This window comes from Sceloporus occidentalis, unplaced genomic scaffold (genome assembly GCF_023333645.1).
Source record: "Sceloporus occidentalis isolate IW3139 unplaced genomic scaffold, rSceOcc1.0.p SCAF_3, whole genome shotgun sequence".
In the NCBI taxonomy this organism is placed as follows: domain Eukaryota; kingdom Metazoa; phylum Chordata; class Lepidosauria; order Squamata; family Phrynosomatidae; genus Sceloporus; species Sceloporus occidentalis.
Window position 1 is genome coordinate 91,196,128 of NW_028316983.1, and position 13,458 is coordinate 91,209,585.

Consider the following 13,458-nt stretch of genomic DNA (forward strand, 5'->3'; position numbering starts at 1 on the left):
CGTGCACACACACACACACACACATGGAGAGGCTTTCATCTAGCTGATTTTGTTCTGGTAATCTGGTTTTGCACCTGAGGTTTAATTTTCTGAGAGAGGTAACATACTTTGGACTTTTCTGCTTTCTTGAAGTCAACAGTGACATTTCTCTCATGTCACGTTATAGTAACATGTCCTTAACTCAATAGAGTTCACCTTGTAAGGCAAAAAGAATTTCAAATGTTAAAAGAATCTGTCTATTTCCCACCCGTCCCCTTTCCTGTTTCATATGCTGCCACAGCCCTTGTGCCAATCATCCACGCACAATAAGAAAAGAAATTGAGTACGCCGAGGCAATGATTTTCCACTCTTCTTTTGTATCTCCTTTCCATATTTCCTCTTCACAATTTTGATTTCCTTTTCTGCTTCCTCTTCATCACAAACATTTCAGACTTAGTCTCCTATTCTATGCCTATTTGTCTCAGAGAATGTCTCACTGAACTCAACAAGGCTAAACTCTGATAGGTATAGGATTGCACTATGCCTGAGCTATTCTAAAAGAAATCATAAAAGCTGAAAGTGTCTGGTTGTATTATACAGGTATACTTCAGCTAAGGAAAACCCAGACAGTGAAACTCCTTTTCACAAAGGCTTTTTCTGACTGCCAAGCCCCTTTTGCCTCATATTCTGCCTACTTGGATGTTCTTAGCAGCATCAACAGACGCAGGGCGATCAGATTCCGAAGTGCAAAGGAGGGCAAAGCACTGAAAAATGTAGGACATTCAAGACAAATGCAGGACATTACAAAATAAAAGCTAAAAAATAATAAAAATATCAATGTTTTTGATTATCAAATACATGCTTCTTAGTCATGCTCAAAATGGAGGACATTTTGAAATTCCTCCTGGACAGCAGGTTGAAATGTAAGACATATCCTGGAAAAGAGCAAAGGGAAGGCAATGAAAGAGGATTGGATAAATACAGACCTTTGGTGTTCAATAAACAATGCAATAAACAAAGCTTTTTGCTGGGAAAGAGTGGGATTCTCTTCAAGATGACCCTACTGTAGCCATATTACCTGTCTACAACAGGCAAGGTAAGCAGAAGCTGCCTCCAGAATCCCTTAGTGAGTATGTGAGAACAGCAAAACACAAAGAAAAGGAGAGAGAAGATAAGCCTGATGCAGCAATCCTCATAGCAGAACGTAAAAGAACCATATACAATGGGCCCACCACAACAGTGGACTAGCAGTCCATGGATTGGAGTGCCCATGACTTGCTATGCCCCATATTATTCAACAGTGGGGCATGCCCATGGACACACAGAAGCAGATGTGATGCACAAGTCACAGCCCATTAAATATTATGGGGTGTGACTGTTTCCTTTACCCCCATCCATTGGGAGGGGGAACTGAACCAGCATGGATGAGAAGGGGCCACCAAAAAAGAAATCAGAAGAAAAGTGGAGGAATGAAAAAATCATCCTTGAGTGTATTTCAGAAGAAGCCTTTAAGTTGTCTCTAGAAGATTCAAATATTTTATTTGCTTATTCAAGGCTTACCTAACCCACTTCTTTCATTTCACATATAAACACGGTTGAGTTTTTAATTAAAAAAAGTGTTCTGAACTTTTCTTGTTGAACTCTTCTTTTTTTGGTTATATCGGAATCTATCCTTGTTCTTTCCAAATCTACCTCTGATATTAAATATTCTGTTGAAGATGTTATGCCGAGGAACACACTTTACTTTGTAAACTGAGGGGCTGTACAGACAGCCCCAAAGGGACAGCATGCAACCGCCCCTGCTTCAGTCAGATTGGGGCCACAACAGCCACACACCATGGCCCTGATCTGGCCATTGCAGGGCACAAAAGGAAGCTGCAAAAAGTGACTCAATTTTATGACCTGCAAAGGGTGTGATAGCCGTGTTGCCATGGCTTGGCGGCGCTTCTTCGGCACTGCATATGTATGCAGTGCCGAAGGAGTGCTGTAATGGTGTGCGGTGCAGTGCGGTAAGTAGTGTCACACTGCCCAAGGGTGAAACTGAGACATGCATCGTGGAGATGCTATGCCCCAACTCTGCCCAAAGCCAGTCCAAACTACTGATCTGAACAGCCCCTGAGATATCCTCGTATTGTCATTTGGATCCATAGTAACTCACAAAGCCCCAGTTCTTTCAAGCTACAATTTTCTTGTTAAGGTACAAAGGTTTTTTTGTTTTTTTTCATATTTCCACTGGCTGCTAGAAACATGAAAGGTGATTGAATCCTTCTCTCTTTTTTAACATTTTAAAATAAACATGACATGGCCTAAAGCACTCTTTACATAGCTGGGATGCAAAAGCCTTTCTTTTGGGCTCAAGCTTTGATGGGAAGTCTAGATAAATCAGGACCAGAATAATTCTCTAATGGACTCTTACTACATAATTCATCAAGCACTACTCTTGGTTAAAGCCATTTTGGTGGATTACACCAGCGGTAGTAGGGGCATTGATGGAATGCTAGAGTCATTAGTTCCATGCCATACAGTAGCTTGTAAAATACTGCATTATGCCAGGACAGCAGCTTGTAAAATACTGCATTATGCCAGGACACAGCTTTAGTGGCCTCAGAATACAGGCTAATATATAAGAGATTAAAATGGTGCACATTTTTCTTGAGCAGTTCCACTCCAGAGTGGGGTTCTTCTAAAGAAGGAAAGAGAAAGAAAGAAAGAAAGAAAGAAAGAAAGAAAGAAAGAAAGAAAGAAAGAAAGAGGATACACAAAAAGGCAGGCAGGTTAAACAGAAGAATGTTCATTTTATGGGCAAATACTAGAATGGTTCTTTAAAAGGCATTTTGCTGTACCCAATTTCTGAGACACCTACTGGGAGGTTCTTGTTGGACATTATTGGGTACTGTCAGTTCCTTATCTGTATGTAGTAATTTGGGGGGGGGTGTTTAAAACACGGTGTTTATCAGTTTAATATGAAGAGCAATAGAGCAGTTCAAGAAAGTATTTTTCATTCTGTTCTGTTAAATGTATAAACTGGTAGCTGATCCTAGCTTTGAAGTGGTAGAAAAGTCCTCTGGTGCTAGTAGGGGAAGAATAGTAGAGAACAGTACTACGTATAATGTGAATACTGTCTTCCTAAAATCTACCTCCTTCATCTTCTCTTTCTCCTTATAAAGGTCTTGTTTTAATTGGAAAGATTTATATCTGCCCCTTCTCATATTCACAGCACTCAGGGTGACTTGAGGATGTGGCTCAGTGGTAGATCACATGTTTTCACACAAAATATCTCATGTTCAGTCCCTGTTACCTTCGATTGCAGACTCTTTTTTACAAACCCTAGAGAGTTTCCATCAGTCAGTGAAGACAACACTGAGCTGGATCAATGGAAAACGTTCCAGCATTCTTGCTGCGATGTTTAAACAATAGCAAAAAGGAATAAAAATAGAGACAGGTAGAAGCAATAAATGCAATTTAAAATGAAGGGTTTAGTCACTTGAAAAAGATGCATACTAGAACTATCAGCCAACAACAAGAAATTTTGGTTAGCCAGTGGAAATAGTCTTTTTGTTTCCTGTAGGAAGATTATATCCTTTTGGATTTTTATTTCTGCTTCTTTCTTTCTTTATTTCTTTCTTTCTTTTAATATGCTCTTGCTGGGCCTACTTTTATTACCCTGAAGGCACCACATTCTGCCTGAACTTGGAAGCTAAGTAGATTCAGGACTGTTAGCACTTGGATAGGGGACTGCTAAGGAAAACCAGGTGCTGTAGGCTATATTTTAGAGGAAGATAATGGCAAAACCCCTCTGAATATTCCTTGCCTAAGAAATCCCTATGAAATTCATGAGGTTGGTAGCTTAAAACCACATATTCACACACACATATGCTGTAGCCAGCAATATTCCAAGTCATGCTTTACTCCTTATCTGCACTTGTAAGAGACACAAAATGTCAGAATCTAAGTTCAGTCATTTCCAGTAAAATATAACCCCATTGATGGTTTCCCTCTTTTATCATGGGCTCTGTCTGAGCCTCGTTTATTACCAGTATATCTGCTGTTACAGCCACAAGTCATCATTCTTGAACAGATGTTTATTTCAACAAAATGAGTCATTTGATTTCTATTCTTTCAAGTACATAGGCTCTACTATGCATTTCTGGTGATCTCTTCTTCAGTAAATCTAGGGTGACATGTCTAATTTATGGTACATAAGAGGCAATTCACATCAAGGTCCTCAAAGGCTTCTGACTATCGTATCCTCGACCTACTAAAATGGTGAACTTATGTTTATCCCTAGCATTGTCTGGTGAGGCTGCTAAACTGAAATTTTGGAACTTCTCAAAAAGTCCTGATTTTCCATATCAGGTTTCTCATTCTTCTGATGCTGCATGTGTGTGGGCCTCCCTCAGGTTGACATCAATCACATATCAGATGAAGGTATGTGCCCAAGTGTGCTTTTGCTAGCATGCACATGGAAGTCTATGAGATAGGGATAGACCATTCCTTTGCAGGTACTCAGTTCCTGATTGTTGTTAAAATGGCTGCTAGTTGTGCTTTTTAAAATACTTTTATAATGAACACAACAGAACAAACTGACAGTGCACTGTTTTGTCATTTTGTTAACTTTGTGTTGCCATTAGAATACATTCTAAATGTATTCTGAATGACTAAATTCATTCAGTTGATTGGCTTTGCCTTGCTTCACATTCTAATCTGCCTACATTTAGTTTTATACCTTAACTGCACTCTTTACTGTACTATACTGTACTCTGCAACTGGCAACACGTGTCAGTTTCTGCATCTTCCAGCTCCTTCTCTTCATTGCATTCCCTTGTCCCGGCAAGTCTTGCCACTGGGCAGAAGCATCTACAAGCACTGATGGTGCAAAATAAGACTATTACTTCTTTCACAGCAAGGAAAAAGAGGAAGAAGATGAAGAGAGGTATCTAAGAGTAGAATACTATTACTACTAATAAAAAAAATCACAGCAATAGTCCTATTCACATTGTGGCATGTCAGTTTATATGTGGTCCTGCTGCACACTGGTAATCAGACTGATAAACAAAACAGCTATGAACGGAAGGATCTGACAGCCCTAGAAAAAGCCCTAGAAAACTTTCTAAATTTTATATAAAATGGAACAATGGGAGGAAGATTGATAATCATGTTTGATTTTATTGTTTTTGTTCATTGTTACCCGCCTCGATCCAATACAGGGAGAGGTGGGATACAAATAAATAAATATTATTATAAATATTATTATTTAAAAATTCATATGGTTAAAATTCATATGGAGGATATTCTGAAATTTCAGCTAAATGTAATGATCAGCTAAATGTAATGTAATGATCCTACATTTAGCTGGATAGTGGAGGATGCCCATTAGTCAGTTCTCATGGATTGCAATACAACACTCCTTGCCTGTACATTTTTTTTTGGGTGGGGGTATCTAGATGTTCACTTTAGTCTATGCTTTCAGAAGTCTAATCTCAGTTGTTTTTCTGGTATGTACAATGGGCCCTCCCCTTATGTGGGGATCCGTTCCAGATCCCTCCGCATAAGGAGAAATCGGCCTATGCTGGAGCCCCATTGGAATTAATGGGGCTTGTGCCTGTGGCGTGCAGTGGCACCACAGTGCACACGCGCCACAGGCACATGCCCCATTAGTTCTTCCAGGGCACACAATGGGCTCTTCTGGCGTGGCTTTCAGCATATGCTGAAAGCCGCGTATGGCGCACCCACCTAAAAAGCAGGAGCGCTGTATAACTAGAAGTCCATCTGTTATCTGCATTAGTTACTATATAAAATTTCAATGCTCTTTCCTTGCTTGCTTTCTTTTTCTTCATAGTACCAGGGCAATGTGTCTTATCAGAATGGAACACATTAACCCAATGGATAAATCCCATTTTGTTTTCTGTCATGTATCATTGTGCTTCTTTGAGTGTTGCCCCCAAAATGGTTAGCTTTGCTGTTATATACGTATTGCTGTTGGATGAGTTTCTCACTGGCTAGGGTATGAAGCAATAAATCTAGTATACATCTGATACTATTTTATAAGAATATCATTTGTTTATATGAAAAGCCAAGATTTTAAGAAATATTGCACCATAGTTTTAACAATAACAAAGCATGAAGGAATAATGGCCCAAGATGGTTTTTAAAAAGTGGTATTGACCAATCAGACAAAGAAGCTGTACACATAATTATTTCTAGAAGTGCTGGAAGTATTTTTCCTCCCATATTTTATTTATAAAATAAATAGAAAGCTCAAGATGGCATAATCTGTGTGGTACAAAAATTATCCTGATGTTTGCTCCTAAAGAGATGCTTTTTAAATGCTTGCTACACTCTTGGAAATGGCTTGAGCCTATGTATGTTTACTCATATGGCAGTCCTATTGTGTTCAGCAGGGTTTACTCCCAAGTAAGTAGTCATAGAATTGTCTCCTAAATGACTTCTGGACAAAGAATAGTATGAAATATCTTTCCAACATAGCTGCAATTATGCTGTCATTACTTGAAATAAAACTCAAATTATAAGGGGGGGGGGACTTTCTGGTGACTATTTGTGTCACATTGAAAAAGAGTTTGTTTAAAGGGAGAAAAGATTTGCATATCTAATTTCTTCTGAACAAAGTATCTAATCTACATATTAATGCTGGCAGTCTTAACAATCAGATGTTTTGGGAGGGGTGTCACATGAATCAAAAAATACCTTAACAATATTTCATTTAATATTGCTTAGAATAATTGCTGCCAAAAACCCCCATCATACTGATGTTGGGATATGTGGGACAGCCACCAAGCTTGGGAAGCCAAGGAAACTATGACCATAGATATCCAAACATGTCCTATGCCTAAGAAACCAAAGCATTAGCACACAGGCCATATGACTGGTCCATCTAGCTCATTTGTAAGATTAATAGTAATAGGTGACCCAAATACTCCAAAGAAAGGTATCATTAGCTTGTTAAGGGAAAAATCCAGCCTTATAAGTTCAGGCAAAATTCTCCATTATTTTGAGATTTTCCATAATATATGATGTTTTGCATATGAGCATCAACAAAGTGCACCTCTGTCTTTCTGATCTCCTCCACTTCTCATGCTCTGATCCCAGTGCCTTCCTTCAGTGGACTGAGGCTGAAAGGCCAGACATTCGTTTTAAAAGAAAAGTCCTTCCAGGGCCACCAAGCACCTTGAGTCTACATTTCTACTTGCCCCTGTCTCCAAGATTTTCCATGAAATAATACTGGCTACAGTTGGGAAAGCCAGATGACAAATTAAGGCCAAGCCATGAGGGAGAAAGAAATGTTTTGTTAAGTGATTGGATGTTGCATGTTTTCATATATGAACATTTCAAACTGTTCTGTAAGGGAAAAGGATAAGCAAGTTACAGTATTTTAAAAACTCCCAAATTATATTTCAATTGAGACCTTTAAATTTTCTTCAAACCTAAACAGTTACAGAATATAACTATATATAAACAGTATAGGAACATGCGCAAAATGGCTGAGTTTTGATAGCTGAGTCATGCAGATAGTGCAGGTGTGTATGTGTGAAAGGAGAGAGCAAATTGGCTTATTAGGAATCTTGCTGTTAATTAGGAAAAATCATTAGTTTGTTACATATTTGGGAACACTTGTCATACATCGGCAAAACTTGTGAAATTTTCTCTATTTATAACAGCTTCCAGAATCCCAGATTCTGCTTGTGGGATTCTAAGAGTTATAGTCCAAAAGAGTAACTTTTCCAATCATAAATTAGATGGATGTGCCATAAAATAAAGCTTGTAATTTGCTGCATGAAAAAAAAATGTGTTCTTCTGCTACTGAACTAGGGATCCTCTGCATTAAAAAAAAACAAACACCAAATCTAACCCAATCCTTTTGTATGAAGACCAAAGGACATGTTAATTGTTGCACTGGATTTGCTATTTCTTTCATCCAAGCACACATGCATAAGCACTGTATTACAAACTTCTTTTTCATTTTGCTGATATAATAAAACACGATGGTTTAAAAGCTGATAGAAAATGATTGATCAGTTTGATCCTACATATCCATGTATTTTTAAAGACTGCAATTTCAGTTCTGTTCTTGGATATGATGGACATTATAACTCAGTAAAATGCAACTGAAAAGTGTTAATGATAATTACACCAAATGTGAACAATCTGGAGCCTGAGGTTATACATGGAATTTCAGATGGCATAAATGCCATTCCTTAATAATTATGCATAATGCCAGCTACTGATACATTTCTCCCCTATTTTTGATGGCAAGGTTAATTACCACCAAACTTCCATTTATAATACATATCTACTTTTCAGGTACTTAGATGTAGTATCACTTCTTCCAATACATTTTCTGTAGCCACCCTGAGATCTCCTAATATAGGGCAAGGCATAAATATTTTATTACAATAATAGATTTTAATAAAAAAACATCATTCTGCTCATGTTCTGCAGAATTTTTCTCAATGAACATAACTGAGAGAATTTACTGCTAGACTCCCATATGAGCCTGCCCAAACTTGGAGATTCTCAGCAGAGACCCTGTTGCATGCCTCATCATTTTGTGGGCCAGCATTAATGGGTACAAAGGACAGGGCTTTCTTTGTAGCAACCTATGACAATTCCTTTCAACCTTCCATATTTACCTTCCAACATTTTACAGATGAAAACTGGGACACATGGCCAAGAAATATCAGTGTGTGGTCAGTATGGCAAATGTTGTTAACGATGAAGAACACACAAGCCAGGATAGGTTGTGGCACTTTTCTTTTGCCTGGGTTTTCAGGGAAGTGCAAGATTCTGCCCCATCACCTTCTTTCTCCCCATTAAGTTAAAAGAGTGCAAACCACTTTCCTACTTTGAACTCAGTTTGCAGAAATGTAAGTAAGCCAAAGGCAAAGGAGGAAAGTACATGGAGGTTAGAGAAACTGGGACATTTTAAAAGCTGCTGAAAAAGTGGCACAACAGAGAATTAATTAGAGCTTTCCATGCCAAATTGGGGCAATTGAATGGTATGCTTCCAGTAGGTAGTCACATTAGCTTTCATTTTTAACAACAAAGTTGCTCTGGCCTTTTTAAAAATATGTGCTTTTAAGTCTATTTAAAGCTGTGGTTTTAGCCTTTCAAATTGTTTCTATTCATGTATTTAATATTGGGGGAAAAATTACCCATTATCCAATGGCTCAGGAGCCTTGGTTTTTCAAACAAATAAATTAACTAAGTAATTAGACCCTAACCCAGAAATGTAGACATTCATTTGTGAGATGTGCAACATGCAGGATTAGGCATACTGGATTACAACAATCTGCATATGTGCAGATCAGTCCCTTGTAATACAGTTGTATAAATTTGATTCTAGAGATCATTACAAAAGGTATCTAAAATGTCAATGTTATAATGCATATTCATAGTGTGTGTGGCCGTGCCTGGATGTTTTCTAGTTCACCAGGCCTGAACTTCAGAAAGTGATGAAAAGTTGCGGGTGGCAAGACAAAATGACTGGGATATTAATGAAATGCTGGAGTATTTAGTGTTGGCGGAATGCAAGTATGTAAGTAGTCTATACAATTATACACAAGTAACATCTGTTCCAGAAACAAAGCAGTTTAATACCACTTTAACTATCATGGCTCCATCCTGTAGAATCCTGGGATTTGTAGTCTGGTGATGAATTTGGCCTGGTCTATCAGAGGGCTTTGGTGCTTCACCAAACTACAAATCCCAGGACTCTGTAGGATAAATCACGGCAGTTAAAGTGGTATCAAACTACTTTATTTGTGCAGTGTGAATACACCCTTAGACAGAATGAGGTGCTCTCCTATGCAAGAAAATAAGCCATTGGTTATGCAATTAAATTAACTGGTGGTAGATAGAGGAGAATCCAAAAGAATTACTTCTTCTCAAAGTATATACGATTGTTAATGTATTCAATTGTGGAACAAAGCTGTGTTGTTAACAACTGGCACATATGATTTTAAAAGGAGATTTGAGAAAATCATAGATTGGTAAATCTTCCAAAGGTAATACATCATGCTGGCTGGACATTGTCTTGAAGTTCACAGCCAGTTTGACTCTGAATTATGAGTTGCTGGGGAGCAAGAGAGATTCTAGCAAGTGGCTGAATACTTTGTGAAACAGAATGTTGGACAATTTAGAACTTGGTCAGATCCATCAGGATAGTAGTGGCGTGTGGATTCTGTGTTATGGTTTTATGCAAATGTGGAGTCTGATACATTTCTGAACTGTGGTGAGTGGTAACTTCTATATTAGTGGGGTAATCAATCCACTCCGTGTTTTACTCTGACTCTTAAAGGAGCTATTCAAGGTGATGAACCTATACTTGGGATACAGTTCCACATTTGGGATAATGCCTTTAAAGTTCACAATGGAACATAGAATGGATTCAATGCCACAATAACACAGAAGCCACAGGCCACTACTATTTCTGAGTAGGGGGAAAGAAACAGGGGAAAAACAGTACAAGTACATGCAGACTCAAAGAGGAGTCACCATGAACCCTGCACCATATATTTGATGTGATATATCCAGCCAGGACATAATAGAGACCCGCTTTTCCCCACTCCCTCTTGGACAGACTAATCACATTTCACCTTTTAATTCTTACATGCTGTGTTTTCCATCTTTCTCATTTATCAATTCACCTGATCACCATTTTGATGCATATTTTGCAAAAGGCACATGGCACACAGAATGAAGCCAAAAGTCAAGCTGGTATTTTTCCATAGAAAAGGTTCCTTCTGTTACAGACATACATACATACATCTACAGGTACAATGATGTGGTTCTTTCTCATAACCACTGCTGTTTTGAGAAGTAACTGTACCGTGAGTCCCTTGTTACCACTTTCCACTGCTGTGTTATACACATTGATCTTTTTTGTTCAATACTACTAGAGGAATGTGTGAAACAACAGTGGAAGACCAGTAACCTTTCTGGTCCTACTGTAAGCAATCCTCAAAATCAAAGCATTTCTTCCTGTTATACAAAGCTAAAAGCAAAAACACAGTGACCACAACCCAGTACAGCTATAGATAGATACCCTCAAGGCTAGTAATTTTCTAGTGCTTCCAGCATTCTTAAACTCTGTGTTCACTTGTGGCCAATTAAGTATAATCATTTACAGAGAACTGCCATATAGCTAGTGGAGCCAAAGGTTTTGATTCAGTCCCCACCATCTCCAGTACTAGGTCTTAGGTTTAGTATAAAAGGATTTTGGTACAAAAAACACCTCTCTGGCAGATTTTGAAGAACCATTTGATCAGTGTGTAGACAGCCTTGATCAACATGGACCATGATGTACTTCAGGATAAGCCAACTTCACAGACAGATACAGAATTCTGGCCTTGTAAGCAGCCGCTCCTTCCAATGGGTTAAGTGTGAGTAAATGGCAAAGCAATACTTATTCTTTTGTGAAGAGTTGATTGTGTACAGCTTGTGAAGTGGCACTGCATTTGCTCATCCAAAATATTGCTGGATGTTATAAGTCTGCATTTCTGGGTTGTTGTTTTTAAACAGTTTGTGTCTTATTGGGAATTAACTACAGAGACCTGAACTGACAGCATGAAATGGTATTTCATGGAAGCTACGGACAGCAATCAGATGGTCTCTGCTTTACAGTGCAGATCATAAGATGAAAAGCTTCCCTCATCTGATTGCTAATTCCGAAACCACCTGTCCCTAGGAATAGTTAATGAGGGCATACAAGCATGAGGAAATGGATGATCATTGCAGTGATGACTAACATAGAACTGCAGTCTCTGTAAAATAAAGTGTGCATCTGCATCACCAGTGCCCAGTGCATAAATGCTTCAAGACTTTGAAATAATTGATTTGCATTGTATCTACAACCCCATCATGCAAATCACAATCCACAAATATGCATCCAAGCTTGCAATGACAAGGCAAGGATGAAAGAGTTTTTCTGAAGAAGAACAGTATGCTGCTTGACTGCTTGTTTTTGCATAATGATAATAATCTCTCAGCAAAGAACATCATTTTCAATGACATTTACTCTCTTTTCCATTTGACCCTGTTTGGCTCAGTGATATCTAGCCCACTTGAACTTTATTAATGCTTCCATGAACTAGCTGAAATACCAATCACTTTCATAGGTATACTGTCTTTTATACATGGATATTGGAAGAGTCCATCAAAAGGAATAGCTTTCTCTGCAACCTCCAACAAGCTGCTATGTCCATTTCTCCTGACACACTATTGCTGCAAGTCACATGCCAGTGTTTAGTGGCTGCTAAAGGCAGAGCATTCTCTAAATTAGAAGTTCCTCCAAGCAAACCATGGATCTAACTCACAGGATTTTCTGTATGCCAGACACATTCAGAGTGTATGTCTTTACCACTGAACAAACTCTGTATTGGTTTTCAATCTATTTCTGGGCTTAATTTAACATGCTGTTTATATGGATAATTCAATTTTATCTGTCTACTCAGAAATAAGCCTCTCTGAATTCTAGGCATGTAAAGTATATTTGCAAATGTTCTTGTCCTCCGTTGGAAAGGGTGTCTCAACATGTTACAACAGTTTCCATATATTTAATGGTCCTTTGTATTAATGTGGGTAGGGGGAAGTTTGAGACTTTTATGCAAAAATGTTATTCATGTAAAAAAAAAAGTTGGAATTCATTATCACAGTTATGCATGCATAACCAGAATTATGGATCTCTAACTGATTCGTATTCACAGTCTCTAAATATTCATGATTGTTAGCATCACATACTCATTTAAGACATAATGTTTTCAAGCAAAAATATTATCTTGGGCATAAAATACAATGCTCTTTCTGCAATTCACAAAAGAATTAGTAAACTGTAAAACAAAACAAAAAAAACTTGCTACTCATACACACTCACACACTTGTTAATATCACCCATCAGGGAGAAAACTTTTGAAATGTTTCACGTTTATGTGTGAAAGGGGGGGAAATCCACATCCCTAATGAGTTGAATGTGATGAAAATATAATGTGTGTATCAGGAGAGACAGCTGTGCTTCACTTGGACATTTTGGTCTACAACTTCCATAGTTCCTGACTATTTACCATACTGGTGAGGCTGATCAGAATTGGAGTTCAGAAAATCTTGAGGTTCCACTTTCAATGTACACAGCTATGGCTTTGGAATCCTAAATTTTTAAAAAATATATCGATTAGTGTACACAGCTATAGCTTTCGAGTCCTGAATTTTTAAATCATACATAATGATTGACCATCTTCTCCCATAGTTTTTTGTAGGTTTTTCAGGCTATGTGACAGCATACTGGAAGAATTTATTCTTCACATTTTGCCTGCATCTGTGGCTGGCGTCTTCAGAGGGTGGTGGCATGGAAGTGAGTGGGGTGTATATACTGTGTGACCCTTGGTTGGGAGGAAGTGATTTACATATTAATCTGTATGTTGGTCTGTTGTCTTCTCCCATGTTTGTATATGGTTACTTAGATCTTTG

At 38.2% G+C, this 13,458-nt stretch overlaps 1 protein-coding gene across 2 annotated transcripts in view; it reads right to left on the reverse strand.

Moving 5' to 3' along the window:
- NEGR1 (neuronal growth regulator 1) overlaps nt 1-13,458 on the reverse strand; it is a 684,663-nt gene that overhangs the window by 366,237 nt on the left and 304,968 nt on the right. The window lies entirely within an intron of this gene.